General features: G+C 29.7%; 1 pseudogene across 1 annotated transcript; it reads right to left on the bottom strand.

Moving 5' to 3' along the window:
- Positions 1-1,914: 1,914 nt before the first annotated feature.
- Positions 1,915-4,081, bottom strand: LOC111288395 (myb family transcription factor IPN2-like; annotated as a pseudogene). The gene is made up of 6 exons (XR_016341908.1): positions 3,749-4,081; positions 3,550-3,626; positions 3,314-3,371; positions 3,118-3,172; positions 2,847-2,889; positions 1,915-2,719 (listed from the first exon to the last, which is right to left on the bottom strand). The product of XR_016341908.1 is annotated as a myb family transcription factor IPN2-like (transcript).
- Between the last annotated feature and the right edge of the window lie 1,744 nt (positions 4,082-5,825).

Below are 5,825 nucleotides of genomic sequence, written 5' to 3'. Positions count from 1 at the left end.
GAAGTAAATCTTTAATAGTTTTATAGGGTGTCTACCTATAAAACCCTACAACTCTCTTACATCTTTTTTTCATACCTAACCTACTAGAGACTTCATCTATTTATAACCATACAAACTTGCCTATTAAGAATCCATTTTCCTTTAAAATTTTTCTCCTGTAAGTCAAACTTGTCTATTAAGAATTTATTTTTTTTTTAGAATTCTTATCATGCAAGTCAAATTTACCTATTAAGAATCATCTTTCTCTTGAAATTCTTCTTTTATAAGTCTTTTTATCCATCAAACAATATCTGACCAATCTCAAAAAAAAATTTTATGAGATTTGAGTCATTATTCCCAACATTATTTGCTTTTGCAGCTGTGGCATGTGCTCCCAAACCTTTTATCTTTTGCATTAATAGGCATCATTACTTCTGCTTTATTTAATTAGTGTAGCTTTGTTTTTCTCGATGAACTTGTTTGCAATTATAGGAAAGTAACTAACTTGGGAACGACTAACCCTAAAACAAGGGTTTTAAAAAGTTTACTTCATCGATTGAACATTATGACCATCACAAGTGTGCATTAAATTTTAGACCCCCTTCTATGTATTGAATGATAAAGAAGGTATACATTTTTTTTTTGGTTTGGGACCCCTTAGTATCCGGTAGCCACTTTGGGTCTCGACTAATTCGAAGTCGAATCGAGTCAGACCTTATGAGGAAAGCAAGCTCTTCTAAGCCTATTTTCTCCATTCACAAGACTCAAAATTGAAACCTTACTTAAAGGGAACCGAGCTCCTTGCTACTCGGACCAACAGATGTTGGTAAAACAAGTATACATTTTTCATTTAAGAAAGGAGATTTGAACCCAGTTCGTAATAATATATATCTTTTAAAATATGTGACATGAATATGTGACAGTTGCTTTTAAGCACTTGGAACACGTCTTTTATAATGATCAGTAAATAGCTATACACCAAAAAGACATATTGGCATTGAGAACAAAGACAGTAATAATGTTAATGCCAATGATCAAGTAGTTTGGTGTTATACATCCTTTGTTCTTAAAGATTTAAAATTTTGCACATGAACATTTGATTCAATTATGAATATTGTTAAATTAATTTATCACACATTTATTAAATATTGGATTTTTTGTGGTCTTATATTTAAGTTTTAGATTATATGTTTAACATTATATCAGAGCTAAAATTTTATTATATTGTTTTTGTTTATCTCTCATGCTTGTTATCCATTCCAAATTTATCATGTGGTAGACATATATTTTTGCTTACATATGATGAGATTGTTCTTATATTCAAATTTGACTCCCTTCGTTTATTATCAATTGGTGTTTGGTTATAATTTTTTTTAAAGAGCTAAGTTAAAGTCCCTAGCTCCTATCTCAAATCAACCAAATAAAATAAAAGAGTCGGTTCATTAAATCAAATTTTTACATGCAAAGATGATAGGCACAAATTTTGATCAATGTCCTCTTATATAACATTAGCAACGAATAGACAAGTAGCAAAATTCACATTTATAGTTCTGATAGCATTGAAGTTAAAAATATCAATTAATGAGTTAATTTGAGTTGAAATTGATATTTTTATAAAATTTGAGTTAATTTGTTTTATAAAATTGATTCACAATATTTAATATCAAACAGTAAAAAGATTTTTTTTACAATTTTTAATATCAATTAATGGGTTAATTTCAGTTAAATTTATTTTTTATAAATTGATATTTCATAAATTTTAATATCAAAATGTAAAAAAATAACTATGAAAATTCACATCAGAACAATAAAAAAAAATAAGATTAATCGGTTCAAAAAAGGATAGAGAAGGCTATGAATGTGAAAAATATATAGTGGAATTAATTATAGATGTCATATAACAAATTGATATACTAAACTCATAACAATTAACAATTTTAACTAATAAAGATTGCCATGCATGGCATGCATTATCATATAAGCGAGACAAAATCCTATTGCATGTAATTATAATTTACTAAAACCCTACTGTAATTATAATTAATCTTAAGTCACGTACGGTCGAATAAGTCAAATGTTAGCAATTGATCATCCAAATGGTGAATTTCTCCCTTTTGCCATACTACCAGTACTTATCGTAGGGTTCATCCTCTCCGTCTGAAGGGGAGCTCTTCTTGGTGATGGCCTTTCCAGCGTAGGCGATGCTTCAAACTTCTTTTCACCTATGCAATTGCCCGAAAGCACCGGCTTTGTAAATCTCTGACATAGAGTCTAGCTCAGTACATCTATCAATAGAAGGCAATGCAATTTTAATCTGATCGCTTTTGAATGGATCTTCTTGAGGACCTACACATGATGTAGCTGTTCCGAAGTCTTGCAGTCGTAGCTCATCAGACCAGATCAAAGGACTCTTCCCGCTGCCACTATAATGGCCGCTAGGCCTCTTCTTTCCAAGGCAAATGTTATCCTTATTTGGCATGAAACCATCAAGTGACGGTCTGTCCAAGTTGTGTTGAAGATCAAGTTGGTCATCTCCATAAATATTAAGGTCTTGAAATGCTGGAAAGTTGAGAGGACCAAAATCTTTCATCGCTTCCATGTCGGAAACTCCTCGATTTCCCATACCTTTATAGCCTCCTGCAGCCATGTTTTCGCCAGCCTGGGTTTGACAAGCCTTTCTCAATATGGACTGCATATACTTTCCTTGAGCCTCAATCCTCGATTGAAGGTGTCTTTGCACCTGCGAGGCATAATAAGTACATGAAAGGATTTATCCACAGAAAGTCCCCAGAACATTCCTATACATCAATCTGGTGAACAAGCAAGAAACAATATGATCTGTTGAGATCAGGAGAATCTGTGCATACCTCCAATTGCTCATAAAATCTTTTCTGCACTTCCTTTTGCATCCTAATCGCGTCAACCATGTCTGAGTTACTGTTGTTTATATACAGTTTCACACATACATTCCACAAGAAAATCGGAACCCCACACCCCCAAACAAGAATGAAAAAAAAAAAGGAAAAACTTAAGTAATTTCTTTTTCTTATATATTATATCTCTCTCTGTATTTATGTATTAAAATTCATGAAGTTGTGAATCTTCAAATTAAAATCAGAACAATTAATTAATACTTACTCGTTCATGCTACGAACCATCTTGCCAGAGGAAGATGCAGCATTTCTTTGAAGATCTATCATACAAAGACAGGAAAGAAATTAAACCATTTAGCGACATGGCGTGCATCGATACTTATATATAGTGGTCATAAATTGAAAGGAAAAGATTTGTCTAAAGTAAAACCCTAGAAAGAAGAGTCCACCAGATCTCTTACCATCTTTTATAGAGTGGTCATTGAATTCCTTGTGAGGTTGCTTTCCAAGCCTGAATTTCTAATTCAACAAGGAGAATTAAAGTTGTAATGAAAAAAGGAAAAAGGAACAAAAGAGAAATTAAAGAAAAGAAAAAGAAAAAGAAAAGTGAAATCAAGCCAACCCTACATCGAGAAGGTCATAAAAGAGCTGAAAGAAAAAGATAAAGCAGCATGAAATATTGTTGTCGTATTCAAACCTGGAGATGGCTCTTGAGGTGGTAAAGTGTAAGACCCTTGACACCCATAACTCTCATGATTGTTTTTGGTGTGGCCTCTGTCAAAGTTGAGCAATATGTGAAGAAGAAGAAGAAGAAGAAGAAGAAGAAGAAGAGGAAGAAATGAATAAAGAAATAAATATGAAGGAAAAGGGTAAATGAATAGATGTAGTTGTCGTACTGTCAGGTCCTCCAAGCTGAGTAACAGCATCGACAAAGCGTTCATGGAGCTCGACGGTCCAACGCAGGCGAGGCTTGGGGTCTGTGGTGAGAACAAGACCAGAGTCCCCTTGAACACATTTGGGTCTATCATGGGAATTCATAGTTGAGGGTTTCTGGGGTTGGAACATTCTCTTACAACGTACTTTCCTTTTCTCTAAACGGCTGCGAGAATACCGAAATAGATTCAAGAACAAATGCGATGTAAATAGCGAGGAATAGGGTTCCTTTTTTCAAGAAAATCAGAAGAGGAGAGGGTTTGGTTTTGAGTTGCTTTTCAACTAGAAATAAAAGAATAAGCCACAAGATTTCTCGTGTTTTGAAAAGCAAAATTTATATTTCTATACTCTATGATACCCAAATAAAGAAAAATATTAAAATGCACCTATTCCATCACGCAGCCCTTTGTTTACCCCTCCCACCCCAAAAAAAAAAAAAATCTTAAACCACTGATATTGTATCATCACCGTACATATAATATAATAATATTACGTTACATTACACTATTCATTGCCCAATAATGCACCAAATAATTTATGAATTCATATTAAGTAAAATATTAACAATTTATTAATTTGTATAATGTTAACACAAAAATTACGTCATAATTCATGACCATATAAAAAACATAGAATATATTTTTTAGTTTTTATTAAACTTATATATAATTATTACTAAAATTTTAATCTATATCGCTTTTGTATTTTTATATTGTTTTCGTGTTATGTTATTATTGTTGATAGTTTAAAATGTAATGCATCTTACATTAGATAAAAAGATTTAATTATTGATAAATAAAATAAATTTTTGTATTAATTTTATTCATATTTTAAATAATTATGTTTGATTATAAATAATTATCATATGTCAAATAGTCATAACTATTTGAATATATATAGATTATTATTTTTAAAAATCATGATTATACAAAAAGTCATAACCATTTGAATAGGAGTTTATGTTTGTTCATTTACTATAAATGAATTTTTTGGTACAACCATTTTTACTACTTCTACTTAGAGAGTTTTGAAACTTTGTTATATCCTAAAAGAATAATTGTTTTTAAAAAAATATTCTTCACACTTCAAAACTAAAATTCTTTTATATTATTGTTATTCTTTTATTTTTATTTTTCTAACAATTTAAAGGCAATTATGAAATTTATATTTTGCATAAGGAATATACAAGAAAAAGAAATTGGCAAAGTTGGCAAAATTGACTTTTGAAACAAACATGGAAAGCTTCAATTATCTAAATAGTTTCTTGGAGAAAAAAAATGCAAGATAAGTTTTTTGTTATTATCTTTCTAGTTTTTATATTCTACTAAAAGAATTAACGGTTAATAATTCATAAGAGACCTTGAGTCTTATTGAAATTTTTTTTTCTATTGACTTTTTTTTAATCTTTTGATTCTAAATTAAATTATTTAATTTATTATTTATTATTTTATGGTATGTTATATGTATATTTTCTTGATCATGGCATTGAATAGTCATAAGCATAAAATGAACATGGAATACTTGCTAGCTTTGCTTATGAATCTTTTATAGCCTTGTTATATTTTGGTAAGATAATGGTTATCAAATCAAATTGATAAAATTCTCGAAAATTATTTTAAAGCATAAAAGAATTTGTGAATTTATAAATATTTTCAAAAAAGAAGCTAGAATATATGTTCTTATCATAAAATTATATTTTATGTTTCATATTCCATAATTACATTTTATTGACAAGAAAATAATACATGATTCATATTATTTGATTTATATAATATTATTTCCATAAGAAATAAACATATTATCTAAGATAACTTCAATTCAATTGGAGAAGTTATATAATTCGTTGTAACTAGTTAAAATGCTTTCTATTTGTTGGGTAAAACAATTTCATATATTTTATAATTTGGACACAAAATTTATAGTATTATACATGAAATTTTGATGGTTTGTAAAGACATGAACCGTGGTGGATATGGCTTTAGTGTCCATGATTAAATAATTTTTAAATATCCATAAGTTGGTATGAAAGTCTCAAAATGA

The sequence above is a fragment of the Durio zibethinus genome, chromosome 4 (genome assembly GCF_047325235.1).
Source record: "Durio zibethinus cultivar Kanyao isolate XHJ-2024 chromosome 4, ASM4732523v1, whole genome shotgun sequence".
Taxonomy (NCBI): Eukaryota; Viridiplantae; Streptophyta; class Magnoliopsida; order Malvales; family Malvaceae; genus Durio; species Durio zibethinus.
Note: the sequence above shows the minus strand (reverse complement) of the source record. Positions and strands in the feature narration are given on the sequence as shown.